The 24,286-nt window shown below is 32.8% G+C and overlaps 1 pseudogene across 1 annotated transcript; it reads right to left on the bottom strand.

The window, feature by feature from the left end:
* Positions 1 to 9,195: 9,195 nt before the first annotated feature.
* LOC145050163 (glucose and ribitol dehydrogenase-like) lies at positions 9,196 to 23,293 on the bottom strand (annotated as a pseudogene). The gene is made up of 5 exons (XR_013683376.1): positions 23,120 to 23,293; positions 22,803 to 22,940; positions 22,137 to 22,513; positions 9,367 to 9,731; positions 9,196 to 9,254 (listed from the first exon to the last, which is right to left on the bottom strand). The product of XR_013683376.1 is annotated as a glucose and ribitol dehydrogenase-like (transcript).
* Positions 23,294 to 24,286: the final 993 nt, after the last annotated feature.

The following is a 24,286-nucleotide window of genomic DNA, read 5'->3' on the forward strand; positions in this document are numbered from 1 at the left end:
ATAATTGCTTCACCAATGGAAATTGATGCTAATTAGCTCAATTTTGTGAGCGGGAATTAATAATATGACGATTATCTGAGGTTTAAGGTACTAATTTCGGAGTCACATTCAACCTGTTAGTTTTTTGAGATGTGCAACACAATTTTAGGCAAACATTATCACAATGAACCGTTAATTGCTTAATATTGTTGTTGGGTTAGTAGCTCATTCTTGAAATGATGATACAAACTTTTTCAGTCTTCATAAAACTTACTTCCATAGATTTCTTGCTTGTAGATAAACAATGTGGGGACAAACATTAGGAAACCTACAGAGTATACTCCAGAACTGTATTCAATTCTCATGGCTACTAATTTGGAGTCTTCTTAACATATGAGTCAGCTTGCACATCCTCTTTTAAAAGCTTCTAGAGCTGGAAGCATTGTGTTTATTTCCCTTGTTGCAGGTCTGGTTAATGTTATTATTGGGTCTGTTTACAGTGCAATTAAAGGTATGATAATGGTTGCATAATTTACATTTATGCCCCTTTGTTAACTTGCACCAAAAAAAGGAACAAGGTGGGATAGGGACTCATTCTCCATTTCTCGTTTGTTCAAAATACATGAAGACCCTTCTAGTTTTAACATGTGTGTTTTGCATTCGCAGCTGCACTGAATCAACTTACAAAGAATTTAGCATGTGAATGGGTGAATGACAACATTCGGACTAATTGTGTAGCACCATGGTTCACTAAGACCTCTCTTATCGAAGAGGTAATCTTCCTTCATTCTAGTGCTATTTTTTGTGATAGGGATGAGGAGGGCATCACAGTTACAGTCACTCAAGGCTGGTGCATACACACTCGAGTTTCTTGTTTTTTTTTCTTACTCTTTTAGTACTTTTCAATTGTTAAAGCATTTTTACGGAAAAGTATATAATTTGTTTCAGATTTTTGTTAGTGCTCTTGTTGATTGGTTAAAATTGTAGATCTGGAGTTCTGTGAATGGAGAATGGGCCATGCCCTGAGACTTTCTCTGTTGCTGATTCTCCTCGCCATAGGTATGCTTCTATACTTTAATTTGCTATGGATTCTTCTATGAAGCCGTCTTCTTTTTGATTCATAACTGTTCTGTTATCTGATTCCCCCACAGTTCATCCATCTTCCATCTTATATGACTTCGAGCATTGCAAAAATTCAGTGAAGCAATGGGCATGTTCTTCCCTTCATTCAGACACCAAAGATGTTCATATTCTTAAGGACTTGCTCTTTTTCCTTCATGTCCCAAGAACTGGAGCCCAGACTTATTTCTATTGGTAACTACTTTCCTTTCTTCAAGCATTCCATTTTTCTCAAGACTATGAAGTATGAAAATTACATAATCTTTTTTGCCTTTACTTTATCTCAACAGCTTCTTAAAGAAACTCTATTCTATTGTTCTAGAACGCCCTCGATCTTACGACAAATTGCGATTTAATCCTAGTAAGTTTCACAATTCCTACACTTATCTTTATTTACTATAATTTATGTTTGTAAATTACAAAATTGCAAACCTTTTTGTGTTCTTGTGAAGAAAACCAGGTTGCAGGCTATTGGTAACTCAGTGCTTAAGGAACCCTATTGAGCGAGTTTTTAGTGCTTACAAATTTTCAATAGAAGTAGCTGCTAGGTTTTTAGTGCATCCAAATTTGACCTCAATATTGAAAATGTTTTCAAGGATACGTTCCAAAAATGGTGGCATATGCACTCTTGAGATTTGGCCATGGAAGTATCTTGTTCCTTGGATGAGAGAGGATCTTTTCACTCAGGTAATTATGTCTTATTAAACAATAAAGTAGATACAGACAATAAGATATTGACTTAATTTTTTTCAAGTATTTTTTGTATTTGTTGTTTTTTTCAAGCGGTTACTCGGGTATTTATGTCTTTGTTGTTTTTTTTTCAACTTTTTTGCAGATATACAAGTGTTGCATTCCTCATTTCAATTGTTAGTTGTACTACTAATGATGGAAGGTGCTAATAAAGGAAATGGAAGAAGCTACATGAAATAGATTTTTTGTATGAAACACAGTAGATTAGATGAATGTAAATTTATATATTGTAAGAAATAGAATTATATGACATTAAATTTTATGCAATGGATTGTACTTTTTGTATATGATGTTTTATTTCTATTATGAGACATTAAATTCAAATTTAATTTAAAATATAATAAATATATAAAAATATTTTTTTAAACATTTAAATTTACGCTACGTAAAAATGTGTGTCATCTTCATTTATTACATGGCCTTTCTTGACATGGGTTTTAATTATACGCATCGCGTGTCATAAATGCGCGTCGTCTATAGACGACGCGCAAAAGCGTGTCGTCTCTCGTTATGACAGGGTCTTCCTTGACGCGCATTTGCGCGTCATCTGAGTGTTTTACGGCACGAGTTGCGCATCGTAAAAGACTGTTTTTCTAGTAGTGGTACTCTAAAAACCCATTAACATGTATTGCGCGAGGGGCTCGAAAACGATACTGTCGATAAACGAGATAAACTTGTTATTAATCTGGGAGTATGGATTAAGACATAGTTAATTGTCCCTAGTCCGGGAGTATAGATTGGGCACAGTTTTAGATCCGAGAGTATGGATCAGATCAAGAGGTTAGTTTTAGATCTGGGAGTATGGATCATGTGGAGAGGTTAGTTTAGATCCATGAGTAGGGATCAGGTAAAGAGGAAAAATTTTGATACGAGAGTTTAGATCGTGTCATTGTGAGGATCGACTGGGTGGGATAAGACTTGTTTTTATATGGTGAAATTGTATAAGTTTGTGAGTTCTAATATATATATATATATATATATATATATATATATATATATATATATATATATATATATATATATATATATATGATATAACATTGTGCGTTGAAAACCCTATATGCTCACCAGACTCCCAAGCCTGACCCACTCAGTTTCCTTTGTATTACAGGTTATGGCACGAGAGCATAAGTTGGCTGGCATAACGAGAGATTTTGGATTATAGGCCAGCAGTTATAAATAACTGTTGTAAGGTCTATTTTGTTTTGTTTATGCTTCTGGTCTGTATCAAACATGACATCCTCAATCTTTTTAATGAAATACATTTGTATGGAAATGCTTTGATAAATCTTTATCATATTTTGGGAACAAATTCCATAACACTTTTAATAAAAGAAGTACTCTGATTTTTAAAACAAAGCATAAACAAATGGGTCTTTTCTAGTCGTGAAATTAGGGATGTCACAAAATCATACATAAAATGTAGGACACTAGTGGATGCGATGCAATCACGTCGATCTCTTCCCATGGAACCAGATGTAACTGAAACATAAACATAAACATAAACCATAAGCACAAAGCTTAGTGAGTATTCCTAAAATACGACATACCATACATACATTGGGCCCCACCCGACATTCATCAGGCCCGTCCCGACATTCATCGGGCCCTGTCGAGCATTCATTGGGCCGCTTGGCTAACATGCCCCACCCGAAATACATAATGGGCCCCACCCAACATAAATAACTTGGAAGAGTCACTAAGACAACTAGCATCCTACAAACATAATCTAGTGGGCCGACATCGGTGCTTTCGACCCACGAGTATAGTGAAGAGACTCACCTCAATCGATAACAGACTAATCTCACACTCGAGCTATATGTAGTAAGGTACGAGGATCTTCTCACACTATACATATCAAACCAAACCCTAATTAATAATTAAGCTAAATACATGACTCAACATGTCCACTCACCAAAACAATCTCTTATTTGGTTAAAATACCATTTTGCCCTTCCAAGCCCTAAACCTTCATAGTTAACCAAAAGTCAAAATGGTCAAAAATTCAACGATCAACCTTCCGTTGAGCTATATATGGAGTACACATGGATTTATGTGGGGCGTAGGGCGCTCAACCAGAAAACAGGGCTCTGACAGCGCATAGCCTGGATTACGTAGTACGTACTACTACGTGCTCCAAAACTCACATTAAGCACTTATTTTAATAATCCCTTACACTTAATACTCAGATTTGACCCTAATGAGCATTCTAAGTCATAAAGTCTCCAACATTATGCCTTTGCATAGCTAAAGAGAGCTGAACTCGAAACCCTAGTTCCATAACATCATGCAATGGCTAACAACCCATGCATCGGTGAAATATAATCATCAAGATCTCATTTTTATGTCATAAGAACCTCATAAACATCAAGAAATGTTAATCCTAAGCTACGAAGTAGCTCTTACTCACAAGAACCGAAACCATGAGACCATAATCATATAAACCAAGAAACTAACCTAGATCTAAACTACAGAACCGTAAATGTGAGAACCTTATAACTCCTAAAGTTGGCAAATGAGATGAGAGTTCTGGATCTTCAAGATTGAGCCACACCACACCACTATAATAAACTTCTTCTTCTTCAAAATTCACCAAAAAACACAAAACGACTGAAAACAAGCTCATAAGGGATTAGTTTTTCGAGTTGGCTATTTCGAGACAGTAGGGGCTGAGTATGGAGATACATCAAGGTAGTTAAGGCGTTTAAATACGGCCAAAACGCTAAATTGTTTAGGTTTGGACACTGTGCGCTTACACCCTGCGTAGGACTTGTACGCACTGCATAGGGCATTAAGCCCCCACGTTTCATACCCCTTCCTAAACCATACGTAGGAAGTATATTACGCCCCGCATACCCTTAGATTTAAAAAGGAAATGGATGAAATAATATGCACCATAAATTTGAAGAAAAACAGAGAAGGGCTAAGATCTTACGGTGTATGTTATTAATATGAAATAATATGCACCATATAATAATATAAATTTCATTGTAAAGGTAATTTAGTCGATTAATATGAAATTAAATAAGAAAATTTTCGAATTTTAAGGGTAATTAATTCTCTTACTTTAAAGTTTTTAAGAAATTCGAATTACTATTGTAACTTTTTGTTTATTTACGTTAAAGCAAATTTAATTCTATAAAAGAGTATTTGGTACGTTTGCATTCTTGATAGAATACATTGTCATTCTTGACATAATATGTTTTCATTGTAGATAAAATAAGTTTTCATTCCTAAAAATGTAATTTTTTTGATCTAAGAATTATGATTTCTGATTTATAGTTTTTAATTTTCAACATTAAACATTGAATTAAATTAAAATCCGAACAATTAAGACTTAAGTATCAACAATCAAGAATAAAATATTAAAACGATAGAATCAAGAATCATAAAATTCTAAAATTATTTTGTGAGAATGACAAAGAAACCAAAACTGATTCTGATAAAATTATTGAATAATAAGATACTTTTGAAAAATGATAACCACAATAAGAATACAAATAAAAAGAAAGAAGGTTGTAGTTTTTGAATGAATACAATCACCATTCTTGAAAGAAAATACTAACACAACATATACTTTTTTAACAAAAAAAAAAGGTTGTATAAAAAAATTAAGTAATATCAAATGCATTGTCTACACTACTAGGTTACAACCCGTGGAAACCACAGGTAAAAGATTTATAAAATTGTATTAAACTTATAAAATTTCCTTAGAAACCTTTTTGGAAAAACAAATAATAACCTACTAAGGCACAAAAAGCAAATCAACATTAAATTGCACTCTAGTCAATCCCACAACTTCCTAACCATCATTACTAACGTCTATTGGAGCTAAAAGGAAAAAAGCAAAAATAAATAAATCAATCAAGTGTGAAAAATTATCCATTTTGCACCATCTGTTAAAGGATGTGAACATTTCTTGATAACAACGAATAATAAATACTTAATATTTTCAAAACATTGCTGACCTATATATCAACTTTTAGAAAAAAAGATGGACCTTGGTATTAAAGGGTTTGATTCGGTTTGTTTTATCGTCCATTCATCATTTCTTTAATATTATTAATACGATCACCCCTATCACGTGACCCAAAAAAATAAGAATATAGTTCTCTGATACACTCAGTGGCGAAGGCAGTGGGGGGACTGCTGGATGTCCTGTCCTGCCAATCTTTTAATAAACTCAATTATATTGGAGATAAAATGGCTATGAATTAAATATCTAGCCTATTGTTTGTTACTAATTGTCATCCCCTCCTAACTATATATATATATATATATATATATATATATATATATATATATATATATATATATATATATATATATATATATATATTTGCGTAGGGTGTTTGTGAGACTTTTTAATGTTGGTTTGTTTTCAGCATGAGCAAATCATTTTCATATCTATTTTGCTGAATATTACATTTTACATCCTTTACCTTTGCAACAACTTATAATTCATATCATATACTTAGGTTTTATTAAAAAAACAATTGTTATAGTGAAAAAACAATGAGTGCAATAGCATATAAGAGATAATCAAAATTGAGCCCTACGTAATCACACCACCTCCATCACATTTATATTTATTTTAATTACTGATTTATAGCCTATCAATTCATCAAATTTTGTTCATAGTCTCTCCTAATTATTTAATAACTTTTGATTGTCCAAGCCCCCCTTATCTTAAATTTCTGCCTCCGCCCCTGGATACACTGGTCTTTTCTCACCAAGCCCTACCTGAATTACAACCACCCCTCGGTTAACAAAAAACAACATCAGGTACTTAATATTCTTTCCTAGGAAAAAATCAAACTAACATACTTACAAGTTTTACACATAACAACAATATGCTTGCAATGCATTACCCAAGATAACAATATACTTTGTTAATATAGAGAAATTACAAAAGTGGATCGATAGAAGTTGCAATTCTCAAAGAAGTGGGTTGAACATAATTCTATAGTAGCTGCAAAATAACATAGATTTACGCTCCATGTCAATTTCCAAATTCGACGAATAGCACTATTGATGTGCTAAATCTAAAAAAGGTGGTCAGTTTGTTCAATAATACTATCCATTATCTATTATTTTTTAATTAAAATTCAACCCAAAAACAATATTAACCACCTATTGAGAGAAGACTTTTTAACATCAGAGCATTCATTATCCATTTATCATGAAAAATCAATATCTCAATAGAATTGAAAAGTTGATCAAAATTTTGAAGGAAAAAAAAAGACAATATGAAAATAGCATCAGACCGTCTTGTATGATGGTTTCCCAAATCACCAAGTAAACCAACAGACTAAATGAAACATGCAACCAAAAATTAGAAATAGAGTAAATGTTGATGTTATGACTTTATCTTATATAAAAGATGGAAAAACTCATATCCAATCCTTACAAGCCTAAATATTTGTATGCAAATGACACAGGAGATAAGAGAAATTTGTTAATGAAAAACATACTTGAATGAAAAAACAATCAAATACGGTGACAAAACACTTCAATTTTGATTTCAAATAATGAAACCACAATGATTAAGCAAAAAAAAGAGCACAACTTCAATGAAATCTATGAAAGAACTATGCATGTTAACTGAAATAAGATAGCATTCAGGGAAAAATAGATTATACGCTTCAATTATTGGGGTACCCTTTATTTACTTTTTTGGGATGATTCTTGCAATAAGCAAACTGTACAAACTATTTCCATTTCTACCCTATTTTATCCCTGCATAACATCTCCAAAACATGACATGAACAAATCTGAGAACCAACACTTACAAAAGCACCCGGTGGTTCATTCGAAGCTATGAAATATGTTCTTCAAGGAAAGATTTTCTGATCAGAAATCAGAGTACAAAAAACAAAACCTAGGAACCAACATTGTAGGAAAAACCTCTACTTTCTTTTATCCACCAAAAAAACACCAATACCCTTACATATTCGAACCCTAAAAGGAATTACACAAAAAAAACTCGTTATTACATGAAATTGATTGAAAACCAAGAAAAAATGAAGACCACAAACTCGGTTATAAAAAAACGACGGTTTCAATGATTTGTAGAAAGTTACGTTCTTTCATAAGACGTCGACTTCAATGAATCCATACCCTTTTTTGGTTTCTCTTTCTTTTCACCTATAAATCAATCTTTGGTTTACGTATCTTCAATAATGATGAACCTCCATCGATAATACATTTAGAATTACAACCCCACAAATTGCTTGAAATAAAAAAATCTTATAAAACTCAAAATAAATTTACGTATGGTGGAAAAGAAGATAGATTCCCTGATATATATATATATATATATATATATATATATATATATATATATATATATATATATATATAGGATAATTTATGGCTCACCTTCTCATTAACATATTATAGGTTGGAGAAGATTACCAGCAACCATTGTTAATGGTCGAATAGACGTTCAAATGAGATAGGGCGGCGGTGATTTACAGAGATTTAGGGTTCATGATATAAAATCGAAAGTAATCCTGATTTTAAGGTGTAATGACATTGAGTTTAAAAGATCATAAGAAAATATTAGGTAATTCACTTTCATAATCTCTTAGCTATAGGAAATGACATGTGTCAATAATGGAGTGTTTTATTAGAATCGGGGATATGTCCATCCCCTAATTGTAAGCCTTAAGCGTTTTCAGCTCTATGAAACTTTAAATTGATGCATTCGGTAATAGAATTGGACACCAATCATATTCAATTCTTATGCAATTATCCACACATACACACACATAATGTTAGTGTTTCATGACTAACTTCCCACGTTAGTCATGGTACGGGTTGACATTAGCTGTTCAGACTCTATAGTTTACCATTTTTTATTATCCAGTAAGAGCATAAATAGTAGTCACCTATATTTCTTCATGGAATTTCAACTTTTTACTATGCTTGTACTTGGACTGATTGAAATATATTTCAGAAAATATTTAAACATTAAAGTAAACATTTTGAATCCATTGGGTTATTTCTATAATTCACCCTTATTCCGCATTTTTTTCATTGTATTGAGATTTCAAAGATCCTCGAAATTCATCAAATAATGTTCTATCAGTACTTTATTTCAACAACTTTTTAAAGGAATGGATAACTACATTTGACGTTCCATAACATAAGATTTTACATCAGCACACCAATTATTTCTAGTACACATATATAACGTAATTATGCACAAACTATATTATACTTCACTCTCGTTTCTTATGAGATTCAAGGAAATTACAAGGGCTAGCATTAATGGAAGTAGACTCTCTATCCTCCGGTAAAGGTAAGGTTGTCAACATCTAACTTCCATATATCCTATTTGTGTTATGGGTTTACTTTATTGTTATTGTTGACACTAGGAATAGCATTGTCGAGTTCTCCACCTGCAAGAAAGAATTGCAACATATCATGATCAATTCACAACTCCAAATTATTATAAGACCCAAAGAAAAAAATAAGCAGCCGTCATATGTGTTTCTATGCATAGAATTATACTATCAGGATGAAGAAATGTGCCGGTATAGAAGGAAGAGTCCTTTAACGTGAGGAATACATATGATGGAGCAATCTCGATAGGTTGAGCTGCCCTATTGATGGGCACTTCTGACCCAAACGTTGCAATATCATCGTCATTGAGTGATGTAGCTTCAAGTGGGGTCCAGATAGGGCCATGGGCCACACCATTAACACTAATCCCCTTGTCAACCAGGAATATTGCTAGACTCTTGGTAAAGTTCACAATGGCTCCCTTTGTTGACGTGTAATCAATGAGTTTTGGACTTCCTGAGAATCCTAAAGCTGAAGTGGTGTTTATGATGTTGCTTCCTGGTTTCATGTGTTTCATGTGCTTCACAGCATGCCTATACATCCAAGTCATCACAACCCATCAAAACCAAAAGTTGAATATCACTACAAGAAAGGTTAGCATTATCGGCGACGCATTTAGCGGCGACACCAGACAATAGCGGCGACATGTAATTGACGCGTTACATGTCACCGCTATTGCCTGGTGTCGCCGCTAATGCTAAGTTACAACGATCCACGTCAAACTAACCCCATCCGTCCGATTTCTTTTCAATCCAACGACTGTAGAGGAAAGCGAAAAGACGCGCTGACTTTTCCCTCCACTGGTCGCCGCTATTGCCTTAATGTCGCCGCTAATACCCACTCGTCACTGCTATTGTGTGTCGCCGCTAATGCACGTGCATATATATCCCATTTCCAGTTTACCTTTCTGCGACTTTCTTTTTTGCACTATCCTTTCTTCTCTCGTTTTTCTCTCCTTTCTTTCTTCAATCTCGTTTATTTCTTCCGACTTGGTGGACTAGGAAGTGCCCGTTGGGACCGGTGCTAGCCCCTCCTTCCCCCAAGACCGCCATAAGACCGCCACAACCCTAAAACCGGCGACCTTGATCTACCTTCCGAAATTGCCCACAATCAAGGTCGAATTCCTCCTCTTTTTTATGATTTGTCTGTTTTGGTGTTAATTTAGATGATAAATTGTTAGTAATTTTCAATTTTGTTGAGTGATGATGTTTGTATTTTGAGATATAAAGTGGTTATGCATTTTGTTGGATTGTATGTTTTTTTAGATTTATGGGAATTTTATTATGCATTTTGTGTATGTTTTGTAATTTACGTTTAGATTACATTGGCTTAAAAATGAAATTTGGCATGAATATATACATTTTTTGGATTGTAATTTATGTTTATACCACATTGGCTTAAAATGAAATTGAGATGTATAAATTTGTATGAAACTGGAATATGCAAATTGGATGTATACATTTGGCTTAATTAGGTTATTAATAGCAACTTACTTCTTGTAATGTATTGTATATGGTTTCAAAGTGCTTAATTTTGTTAGTGACTTAATTTTTGGCTTTAATTGGATGAAATTGGCTTAATTATAATTTATGTATACATTTGGCTTAATTGTATGAAATTGGATGAAATTGGAATATGCAAATTGGATGTATACATTTGGCTTAATTTAAAAAAACATTAAATAAATAATAAATTAATTGTAAAATCAACTTAAAGTAGTTTTAAAATTAAGTTAATGTTAATATTAAAATAAAATAAAATTAGTTCAATAAATTAAACTTATAACAAAAAAGAAAATATTAAATTAATTAGAAAATAAAATTAATTTACCTTTAGAATCAAATTAAGTTACCTTTATAAAATCAAATTAAATCAATAAAACCAACTTAATAGCAACATATTTTTAGTGACTTAATGTTGGTCATTATAACTTTAGCTTTACTTAGGTTATTAAATAGCAACGTACTTCTAGTAATTTTAATTTAATTATAGAATAAAATTAAATTAATTTTAAAAAACAATAAAAAAAATAAATTAATTGTAAAATCACCTTAAAGTAGTTTTAAAATCAAGTTAATATTAATATTAAAATAAAATAAACTTAGTTTATTAAATTAAACTAATAACAAAAAAGAAAATATTAAATTAATTAGAAAATCAAATTAATTTACCTTTAGAATCAAATTAAGTTACCTTTATTAAATCAAATTAAATAAATTGTAAAACCAACTTAATAGCAAAACACTTTTAGTGACTTAATGTTGGTCATTAGAACTTTAGCTTTAATTACGTTATTAATAGCAATGTACTGCAAGTAATTTTAATTTAATTATAGAATAAAATTAAATTAATTTAAAAAAACATTAAAAAAATAATAAATTAATTGTAAAATCAACTTAAAGTAGTTTTAAAATCAAGTTAATGTTAATATTAAAATAAAATAAAATTAGTTTAATAAATTAAACTAATAACAAAAAAGAAAATATTAAATTAATTAGAAAATCAAATTAATTTACCTTTAGAATCAAATTAAGTTACCTTTATAAAATCAAATTAAATCAATTGTAAAACCAACTTAATAGCAACATACTTTTAGTGACTTAATGTTGGTCATTAAAACTTTAGCTTTAATTAGGTTATTAATAGCAACGTACTTCTAGTAATTTTAATTTAATTATAGAATAAAATTAATTTAATTTAAAAAAAAAACATTAAAAAAATAATTAATTAATTGTAAAATCAACTTAAAGTAGCTTTAAAATCAAGTTAATGTTAATATTAAAATAAAATAAAATTAGTTTAATAAATTAAACTAATAACAAAAAAGAAAATATTAAATTAATTAGAAAATCTAATTAATTTACCTTTAGAATCAAATTAAGTTACCTTTATAAAATCAAATTAAATCAATTATAAAACCAACTTAATAGCAACATACTTTTAGTGACTTAATGTATTGTATATGGTTTCAAAGTGCTTAATTTTGTTAGTGACTTAATGTTGGTCATTACAACTAAAGTATCCCGTGTTGGAATACTTTTTGAATCATCAACTTTATTAATACTCTACTTGATTTTTGTTTCCCATAAAGTAAACCTTAAACACTAAATTATGTTTCAGTTGTATCATGTCTATTGATAAAAGCTGGACTACTAATCCACATCATGAATCTCCCGAGTTCCAGCTAGGACTCGACACTTTTGTCGAGAGATCCATGTTACACCTAGATTGTAAAGGTGAAACTAGATGTCCGTGTGAGAAATGTGATAATCATTACTTCATGAATCCGAAAGCAATGAGATGTCATGTTCGTATATATGGTTTCAGTCAATCATACAAAATGTGGATATATCACGGTGAACCTTTAATCCCTCCAGTTGTAGATGTCGTATCGCCAAGCAACGAGATGGATGACGTTATTGACGATGTTATGTGGGAGTCGAGAGAAAATGATACAAACCTCGATGAAGGAACCTCGAATACAGGGGTAGTGGTGTCGATGATGATTTTGAAGAGTTGTTAGAGGCAGTCGAAACCAAGTTATATCCTGGTTGTACGTTTTCTTTCCTTGATTTTTTAACAAAGCTGATGCATATGAAGGTCAACAACAAATGGACTGATAGTTCATTTGATCAACTCCTTGAGTTGTTGCATTCGGAATTTCCACCAAACAACAAGGTTACCCGTTCATATTATTTAGCAAAAAAGAAACTGAAGAAGTTAGGTTTGGGGTACGAGTCAATTCATGTGTGCAAAAACGATTGTTTTCTCTTCTGGAAGGAACACAAGTCATTGCAAGTTTGTCCCGAATTTCCCAACTGGTTTCTTGAAAAGGTAATAATAATTAACAAACAAATATCTTTGATAAATATAATGAATCAAGAATACATAACACATCAACATATGTTTATTAGGTTTATCAGATGGAAAAAGAAAACTCTCCAGAATTCCACAAATAGTTATCAGCCCTTTCAATGGGTTCACAAATGGATGTTTATACTTACACTGTGTGCATAGTCAATGGTGTTATGTTTATGGTACTTAGTCGTGATGCACAACGCAAAACGCAAAACTCTGTGGTTTTAGCGGTTGGTAAATTGGAAAGAAATATTATGGCCAGTTAGAAGAGATTATGGAGGTGCAATATCCATATGATTATTCGACTGTAATATTTCGGTGCAAGTGGTTCGATATGGGAGATATTCCTGATGATAATTTCATAAGTATCGACAAAGAAAAAGAAGCGTACCAAGATGATCAACTCATATATGCTTCGCAAGCCAAACAAGTGTTCTACATCCGCGAGCCTGTTAATCATCGAAGAAACCAAAACAACAACCCGAGTTGTGTCGTCGAGCATGTTAATCATCGAAATATTTGGGATCTACCATCCGACAATGCTCGTGTCCAAAATGCTTACAGTGACTCTGTCCAAGATGTCGACAATGTGGAGGCCAAAAATGTTGACATAGTTCAAAACAACTCTTCATCTGGAGCTAGAATTTTTATCGACTTCTCACAATACTTTCAAAATAATGTTGATGTAGCTCAAAACAATGTTGATTATGACGATGAAGACGAGACTGAAGTACCTCCGCCAACGGGTAGAATCGATAATGTTTCCAATGAAGAGACTGATTATGATGATGGCAATTCTGATTATGATACCGATGAAGAAGAAATTGAAGTATATGATGAAGATTCTGATTAAAAAATCAAAATTTTTTTTTGTAATAGAAACTTTATTTGAAATGTACATTTAATTCATATTGTTTGTCTAACTTTTATTTATGTTGTTTGTCTATATTGTATATCTTACAATTTCGCAGGGTAACTAACTTTTATTCATATTGTATTTCTATATTGTACATCTTGTAATTTACAAGTTGCAGATGAGGTTTACTTGGGTGATACTCTTGGCCATGATGGCCGATGTTATAGGGCTGGACATGGAGGTGATCGAGTCGGGGATCCACCACCTTTAGGAGGCTTTGGTCGTGGTCAACACGAATAGGATGGTGAGTTTTATTATGATAATTTATTAACTATTTTTATTATTTTATAATAAGTTATCGTGACTAATATTTTTAATTGTATTTTTTCAGCCGAGCTTCCAAAAAAAAAAGAAGGGCATGTCAAAAAATATTGAGTTGGGAAAGTTGATACGAGCAAACAAGGGAAAGCCCGTAGATTTGGATTTTGACAGGGAGATCACATATTCCCCTGTTGGGAAGCGTGGTAATTGGTTCACACATGAAATTGGGAGGTATTTGTGGAACAATGTCCCTTTCAACGTATCTGGTTGGGACAATGTTTCCCCCGCCTTAAGGAACGCGGCTGTTATACATCTAAAGGTAACTTGGATACAATTTTAAGTTTAGATTGGATTATTATTTAATTAACTAATTTTTTTGTGCTTCGCAGAATAAATTTGATTTGGATAAGGTTAACATGGATCCGGAGCCTGCTCAATTGTTGCGGAGCATTGATTCGAGTCTTGCAAAAGTTTACAGAGGCCAAACAAGTAAAGCTCATTCTTATTTTAAGGAAATCAGGGGCATATAGATATCCCAGCCGCATTAAACAACCCCCTAATGGTATGTCACATGAAATTGGGCGAAGGTAGTCGAACATTTTCAAACGCCATAATTTTTAAGGCGTTCGGCGTCAAACAAAGAATGTCGTGCAAAACAAGTAGTTGTAAACAGAGGGGGGTCGAGCTCATATAATGCATGTTTCAAAGAAGTAAGTTATGATATATTTAAATATTTATTTAAAGTATAAGTAATCTAATTTTTAATGTTAAATAGGATATCAGACGAATCAAAGTTTTTCGTAAGGCTAATTCCAATCGCCAAGGGGTATTTTATAGTCCTGTAGTCGAGCAACAATACGTAAGTGGTTAATTAGTATTTTTCATATAAGTGTTTATATCGTCAAAAGTATTTAGTAATCTAATTTTTATGATTTTTATTATTTTTTAAAAATACAGAATGCTTTACTCGAGGAGATCAACCAACAAACCCAAGCTACTTCTGAAGCAAGTGGTCTAGCACCAACTGATATAAAAAATTGTTTTGAAAGAATATTGGGTGTTCGACGCAGGCATATCAGAGGCATTGGGTGTAAACCCCCTACCGTTGTGTCCATGTACGATCAAGAATAACCAATGACACAAGAACAACCACAATCACATGTAATTGTTAGTAAATGCTATAATGGAAAGTAGAATGCTATAACGATATGTTGGTAATATATTTGGTTTTCTTTATAGTTGGAAATGTTGCAAACAATACTAAAGGACCCGACATGTTCTGCAACATTGGAAGAGTGGTTTCGCTCATTGCCGCCACCAAATAATGAAGGAAATGATGAGGACGAGTAGTCACTTTAGGATTTTATGAAATGTTTGGTAATTTGGAAGAATACTTTAGAATGTGGTATGGATTAATATTTTGGATTGATTGTATATGTATTAATATTTCTATAAAAAGTTATCAGATTTCATAAATGCTATATGGATTAATATTTGGATTGATTATAAATTTAATGTTAAATAAATAAATTTAAAAAAAAATCAAAAAAGTATTAGCGGCGACATCTTTTGTGGCGACATATATTTATTAGCGGCAACAAAGTATTAGCGGCGACGCAGTGTATTTGCAGCGACAGGTCAATAGCGGCGACGAGAAGTATTAGTGGCGACATAAAGCGTATTAGCGACGAAGCATTACCGGCGACGCATTTGCAGTGACATGTCGCTACTAAAGATATTAGCGGTGACTACCTTTACCTTTAGCGGCGACAGTCGTCGCCGCTGTTGCCGAATCTTCTTGTAGTGTATAAGAGTTCTCAGTTGAGTATCTTGATCGATGCTTCATAAAAGATACTTTATTTAGTTCCACACATTCACACTCTTCTTCATCTACATAGTGAAAATGACATCGAACTAACATGACTTGTTGCTAAATTGTTTCAGTTTTTGCACTACTTCACTGCAAAATAATCATGTTATTTAACAAGCTTTGCATTTCATTAATTTTGTGTGAAGATATTGGAAGTTCAACGTAAAAGAAATACCATAAGAGGTGTGGAAACATAATATTAGATACATGGAAGAAAAATTTTCTTTCCTTGAGTTAAGAAGGTGTGTGATGCATGCATATGGGTTCTAGACACTCACCATTCCAATCACAATATTTTTAATTCATTTCAAAAAGCTCTTTCTCTTGATTTTTCTTTTATCACCAGCGTTGAGAGAAGGTTTCTAGTAGGGGTATTCATGTACGGTTAACAGGACCGAAATCATATTTCTGAAGATTAGCCACGACTAACGGTTTACTAATTTCTTAAACCTAAGTCCATTAGCCCAATATTCAACTATCAATGATTTGGCGCACTGGAAAAGCAAAGTTGATTGGTGGATCTGCCTTCCAGACCTCTATAGATATAGGTAATGGCAATAATAGGCATGTCATGGTCGAAAAGTTTGATCATAAGAGAAAGGCAAAGTCTAAATTAGTTTCGTGTGTTGTTCCAAAAGAGTCGATTTGCTTTTATTGCCAAGAGAAGGGCATTGGAGACGAAGCTGCCCAGTTTACCTAAGAGATCTAAGAGATGGGAGAGTCAAGACGTATGGTTCTACTTCAGGTAAAATCCACTATCTAACTCCATTAAGTTCCTATTCATTGATTCTTAATACAAAATGTGATAAGATTACATTTGAATGTTTTGCAGAATTAGAGAAAAGAGAGGAAGCTTGATGGAAGAGCAAGATGAGTCTGATCACGAAGAAATGGATCACGATCGCATGGATTCGAAGATCAGATTTTGAGCTTATGAAGTTATGATAGAGTTGTTAGGAATATTTGATTACATAGTTTTCAGTTGATTTTGCATTGTAAGGCCATGTTTTCCGCTGCTTTTATGAATAAAATAAATTTTGATTTATCTTATTTATGTATATCCTTGCAATGAAATCGTTGTGAAAAATTGATGTTTGTGTATTTCTATAAATGGATGTGATTCTTAGTTATGTTATTTATGGTAGTGTAAAAATTTTCTAAGGAAAGATTCCCATCACCCAAGTTTCAATTGAACAGAAACTTGGAATCATATGATTTGAATCCTGTGATGTATGGAAATCTTGGTACTTAGAGAATTTAAGACTAATTCCTTGACAAAGAGTCAAGTGTAAGGACTAGGAGAACGGGTTCACAATGTTGTGCACTAGTCAAGTCCATCACAAATAATAATAAGACTATTCGTCATAATTTACTAAAAGTCTATTAAAAGTGGTTATGCTTACAAAATTAAGTGGAATTATGAATCATTGAAAAGTTTCAATGAATGGCAGAACGAATATGAAGAATCAATTAAGCAGAAAGATAAAAAGGTTCTCAAATCTAAGAAGAAGGGAGAGTACTTTTGTATCAGATTTTGTGATCGTCTTAATGATTAAGAAACATATCACAATTGATCCTCTAAGGACATCTTAGTGCACTACTGTGGGTAAGAAGAGGAATCGGAAATTGTTGAAATGGTTAAATCAAAAGGATGAATCACACTTCGTTCCAAAATCAAGTCTTAGAATTGTATTCCAAGATTGTGAATTGAGTGACACACACTCATCAAATGTGAAGTAGAAAATTGTTTTTCTTACTCTTGCACGTTTGAAATTGGTAAGTTGTGATGTCTTGGATAAGACTAAGACCAACTAAGACCAAATGTGTGTAATGTTTTTATCTTTATATAGACACACACAAACTCTTGGATATTTGTTTATCAACAAATGTTTCTTGATAAGAGAATCTAATATGTCAAGAGGTTAGTGGGAGTCTGAAGATCTTGAAAAGATTCAAGAACTAATCAAGAGTAAACTTATTAAACACTAGCACATGACTTGCAGTTTGTAACCTATCGTGTTGACAAAATTCTATTTTTGTGCCAATCCTGTTGAGTGATTATGCATATGAGTTCTACGAGTTCTCAATAGACTGCCTAAGGCAAGCACCTTGTTCAATGAAAGTACATTGACTAGCATGGGTGAGCTACTAGATAACTTGGAAGCAATGGTGGGACCCTTGATGGCAAGAAATTAAGAATGAACAAGTTCTGTCCATAAGAGTTTGAATTTGTCACAAACATTATCTTACGATTATGGTTATGGCAAATTCACATGGATTGGAACACATACACCAAAAAATCTAAGTGTCATAAGGTTTCTCTCCTTCGTGAAAATGATTGTGAGGAAACGCTTTCACTAAGAGAGATTTTAAGGAGATAACAACTATGTAAATTGCGCTCTCAAATTCGATTATGATTATGGCATCCCTTTTCATTGTTCGAATTGTGAGATTTGGCAATTAATCTGAACATTTAGGACTTAGTAAGATAAGTTCTAAATTAGTTTAGACACACATATAAGTTGTCTAAGGAAAGGTGTGTAATTTTGAGAAGCTTAGATAAAGGCTTATCGAAGCATATCGTATTAGAAACAATGAACTTTGGAAATCACTAAGTATTGATTCCTAGAAGTTTAGCTGGTTCCTAAATATGTGTCAAAGCTAGTGGGAGCATAAATGTTATGCTGGAATGGATATAATCATCATGTTAGTGGGAGCATGATTATTATTTAGTATTGCAAGTTGGCAAAATTAATTATAGAAAAACAAAAGTTTCACTTTGCAATGTTGCAGGGGTTGAAAAGTTGTCTTTGCTATAACTAATGGAGAGAATGTTATACTTTGTTTCTCATCTAAAAGCTTAGATCGAGAAATTTTAATTGAATTTAGTTAAGGGTATATTTATTAGTTGCATTCTCAAAGTTCGATTATGATCTCGACATCCCTCTTCGTAGTTCGAATTTTTGAGAACACGGCAAATAGAAATATTATAGTAATAAACTGGTAAACTATCACGTTTTTCATTATGAATTGTATCCCATACGCTTCGGTATAAGATCAATTGCATATGCTATAATATTTGACTGTTCTAAAATTTTCCAAATGTCTAGGGAATTTAGAGGGAAAAAGGAAATAGAACCAGTTTTGACTAAAATAATTAAACAACTCCCAAGGACAATCTAAGGTTCGCCAAGGATTGGTCACTTGTTGACATTTGTAAGTATAGTCATGGATGGACCATATTGACGTTATTATGAATAGCTAAGATTCTATTTAGAATGAGTTGTCATATGGAAAATATGGAAATGTTTCCATATTGGGAGTTGGATATCGAGAATCAGTGTCTAGATTAGAAGCTTTTATGTAAGAAGGATGTTCAAAGGAATGTACTTTGAATACGAGACTTCATTGGCCGAGTCTTGGTGACTTTTGTGCCACGACATTACGAAAAGGACTGTTGCATAAAATGTTAGAATCTAACATATTCTAGTAGTGGCAAGAATTTTGTATTCTTACACTGATTAATTTAGAATTATGAAATGAGTGTGATTTAAAATGTTATTCAATTATAATATTTCACAAAGTAAAGACCATAGGTAAACATAGTGTGCATGCTAAGAGCATGGGACAATTGTTGTTATAATTCAAGTAAGAAGTTGCTTACCCGAAACAACAAATAATGAGTAATCAATATGGTGATTAAATAGAAAGGTGTTTTATTTATACTCAAAGGTTTAGGGCCATATAGGATTAGTATTATTCTTGTGTTTCACTTTGCATGTTTTGACTTCCTGAATAATAAGATTATTCAAACTCTCCACGGTCGCTCATTCTTTGGAAGTAGGAATGAAAGAAGACTGTCATGAATCTGACTATAAATTGTCTAAAGTGTTTTAGACATAGCAAAAGTTTGCTGCAGGGTTCATGAATGCTGCTATAAGATTAGAGTATTGGATTAAACCCACGCTCACTTGGATCACTTCATGGATTTTATCACGAGTGATATGTGAGATGTTAATATCTTATATTCTTGAAACCGAGATGTGTGAGTTGTATCTTGCGAGTCGGTTACACATTGATAATATGTAAATGCACCAGTAACTTGGTGTTATAAAACATATTGTTGTGTGTGATTCGGTGAGTGAGTGCAAGCAAGCATTGAATCAAAGTTTATCCGCTCCTTTTATCCAAAGTGGGATAAAAGCGATATATGTGGGCCCCTCGATGATTTAGTGATGACACCTAAGCGCTTGGCCAAGCCGGGACTAATTTGATGTGTTCAATTGTAGTCTGTTGTCAGTCATCATAAATCGGAAATCGGGAAACAACACATAGACAGAAAGAATGATTTAAATCCATGTCTCAGTCTATACGATATCTAGAATGGAAGAATATATGATCCCTTATCTAAAGGACGTGTATCTGATAAAATCAAAGTTGACAACGGGTTTTGAAAGCTACAACTGCGGATAAGGATCTGAAGTCATATGCATAATATTTATTAGACTTATTCAAGTGAGAGACTGTTGGATTAGTGTCTAAGTCCATAACTATTTTGGTATGTACTTGACTCGATAGTGCATGGTCCTTTTGGGTTGCCTTCACCAAAGTAACTTGATAGGATGAATTATGGAGAGAGAGGATTAATTATGATTTATTAATATATTATGAGAATGATATATTAAAGGAGAAATCATATTGTTTAGTTGATATTAGTCAATAATTAATTAAGAATTAATTTTGTGGCTAAAAGATATTAATTAAACTTAAGGGACTAGAACTGTCAATTGTGTGATAGTTGAATATTGGGCTAATGGACTCCATAGAGGATGGAGTGGACGAATTCTATGGGGAAACCCATTAGAAATTGTCCAAGGCCTCTAAGGAGGGAGTCCATGGGCTGCTTAGGGCCTAAGCAATCAAATTAGGGTTTCCTTGTTAGATAACCCTAATAGCCTCACTATTTCAGGATCCCTAGGGCACCAAAAACGTGGCTATGAGTCTCCTTAGGGTTTCCAGCCGTTTTTTGGGTGTCTCTCCTCATCTCCTTCTTCATCCTCTTGCTCTTGGTGTTTGTGAGCCATTAGAGGAGTGACATTTGTGACACTAAGGTTTCTAAAGCCATTACAAGGAGGATTTGAGATTGTTATTGCTACATAACAATCAAGGTAAGATCTAAACCCCATTCTCATGTTAATATTTATTATCACATGCTAGATCTAGAGTTTAAAGTCTTGGATGAATGCATGTACAATAGAGAAACCTAGATCCAAGCATTAGGGTTTGCATGAGCACATAGGATGTTCTTATGGCTAAAACCCATCAGATTTACGATACACATAGGGATCGAGATGGCCATGATACTTGTATGGGGTGATTTGCGCGCACTCCCCTTAGTCCGACACCTTTACATAGACAGTTAGACACAATATTTAATTTAACTTAAAAAGTTTTTTATTAACTTCAAACTATGTGAGACATGGTTGAACCAAAATTGAAGAAGTATCGTCAAATTGAATTGAGATTCTACAGAAAATTGCAATTTACTTAAACTTTAATAATTACCGAAATTTGAATACAAAGAAATGCATATACCATTCTCATAAAGAGAGAAGAGGCTCCATCAAAAATTAGTGAAACCAATGACTACATGTAGAAGTCTCGATTTCACCAATTGTCTTAATATAGGATTACCCTGAACTACTCCTTTGGATAAAAAAAAGCCATCAACACAAAACAACACAATTGATTTGCAAAATATATAGTGATAGGAAGAAACATATAGCACAAATGTCATTAGTCTGTGAATTGCAAGGTATTTCATGTTAACTGTATACAAAAATGCAATTTTACGTATATATATCCATTCATGCTCTATTTTAATAAATTTTAGTATAAATCAATAGCTACCTTTCACGTATTTTTAATTAAGACTCTCGAAACTCTCCTTCTTGGGGCAAAGTGAAGTTCTCAAGAAAAAATATAACTGGTGAAAGAAAATAATAATAACTTGAGTAACATTAAGAGGCACACCTTGTCATGAAGAAATGGGAGAATATATTAGTTCTAAATATCCTTTCAAGCCTCTCTTCGGTGATATCATCTAATGTATATGTTTCATACTGCACAGCTGCGTTGTTCACCAGGACATCAATTCGTCCATATGTCGCAACCACCTTATCCACAACATCCTTACAATTCTTGTCATACCTAACATCAGTAGGAATTGCAATTGGATCACCTGCATCACTCATTTTTGAATCATTTATGATCTCTAAAGTATACTTTTCATCTATGTCTTCGACATCTTTCACATAAGTGAATGCTATAGTTGCACCCTCCTTAGCAAAAGAGTAGCAAACAGCCCTCCCAATCCCCGAATCCCCTCCTATCACCAAAGCCACCTTTCCCTTCACCAAGAAAACAAAAAAGAAATTATGTTAGATGGTTTTTTCATATAGGAAACAAGCTGACAGGATTTTGCTTCTTCTACTCTTTTATTGTTACTTAGGCAAAAGGTTCGATATCTGCATTGTTTCTCTTCAAAATACTTAACTTTGCATTGAAATCAAATTACAAGTATGATAACTACAAATGAGAAGCTTCATACAGAAATGATTTTTGATTTCTTCTAGTTTAGCTGAAGTCTATCGGGTGACCATATGACAAGAATAATCATATTCAAGAAAGGAAGTGTACTTGGAGTTCGTTAGTGGGTTGGTAATTAGGATCGCTGAATATTGGAAGAGGGTCCATTAGATACTCCTTTCCGGGTTGACCATCCTGATGTTGTGGTGGGAATCTTCATTCTCCTTCTTCCCTCCTCATGGCCTTCGCCTAAAAAAAGTTACCAAACAACAGTTAGCGTAATTGAATGCTTGTGAGTTTTTATCATCAATGGCTGCTCGGATTTGAAACAAAAAAATGAAAATATTTCACCACAAGTACCCATTAATAATCCAATAATATATTACAATCAAAATTAGCATATTCTAAAGAGAAGAGAATTAGCAGACCTTAAAGGTGTGAATAGAAGATGAACCACGTCTTAAAACACGTGTTGTCGTTGCTACAACACCATTATTGCTAGTTCCTGTAGAAGGACGTGAAGTCAACAACCGCCGTGAGTGTAAACATGAGTTTTGTGTGATCGGTATTCTACTGGAGACTGAACCCACCAAACCAACCATCACCGAGCACAACATGACTTACGATTGATGGATGAATGAATGAAAGACCTCGTCATATATAGGGAAATTTTTTCTCAAAGTCAAATATTTCATTAATCTAAAAAATAAGTCCGACTAACCATATTAATGACAATTTGGTCTCTTTCCAACCTTGCTTAGAGGCAAAGATGTAGTCATACCTCACCACTCATTTCTTGTATGTCACGTTTGTTTTGTATTCGCTACCAAATAGCCAGGAAATTATCAGGGGTCAGGGTCGGTCCTACAATTTGGGGTGTAAGGCAAAAATAAAAAGTAGGCCCCTTATTTATTTATTTATTTTGTAAAGGAGGGCAGTATCTTTGAAAAATTTTATTAATTAAAAATAATAATACAATGAAAGTTGGGGCCCACCTGTGGGAAAAAAGGCTTCGGGGCAGACCCCGAAAACCAAACAACCTACCGACTATTAATACGAAAAAACAACAAAATTAAAATGCCAGAACATGCTCTTGACCCTAATACGTAAACATAAACAATGAAAAATTAAAGAAATTTACATTTATAAGCTTTTTTAGATACAAAGTCATTAATTATTGAATCAGTTTAATATTATCCTACAAATCTCTTTTCAGTGCATAACACAACAAAACTATTTAATATTTTCAATATTATCCTACAAATCTTTTTTCAGTGCATAGCACAACAAAACCATTTAATATTTATTGTGACATTGATAATCTCCAAATAATATTTAAAAAAATTTAGTTCGAAAAATTCATTTCGATGCTTAAGTAACATATATGGTTTATAAGATTTTATATACAATACAAATATTTGGACAACAATCTGTACCTTTGTCAAATTTTAAAATGTCAACCAATGACATAACAACATTTGGCAAATTCTTTTTTAATACTTTAAGTTCTCTAATTAAAATCATTTACATCTACATCACATAAGTTATTATGAGTAAACTTATTTATAAAAATAGTACAATTTTTTTTTAAGTTA

Source organism: Lactuca serriola, chromosome 5 (assembly GCF_051521515.1).
Source record: "Lactuca serriola cultivar US96UC23 chromosome 5, Lser_US96UC23_V15, whole genome shotgun sequence".
Taxonomy (NCBI): Eukaryota; Viridiplantae; Streptophyta; class Magnoliopsida; order Asterales; family Asteraceae; genus Lactuca; species Lactuca serriola.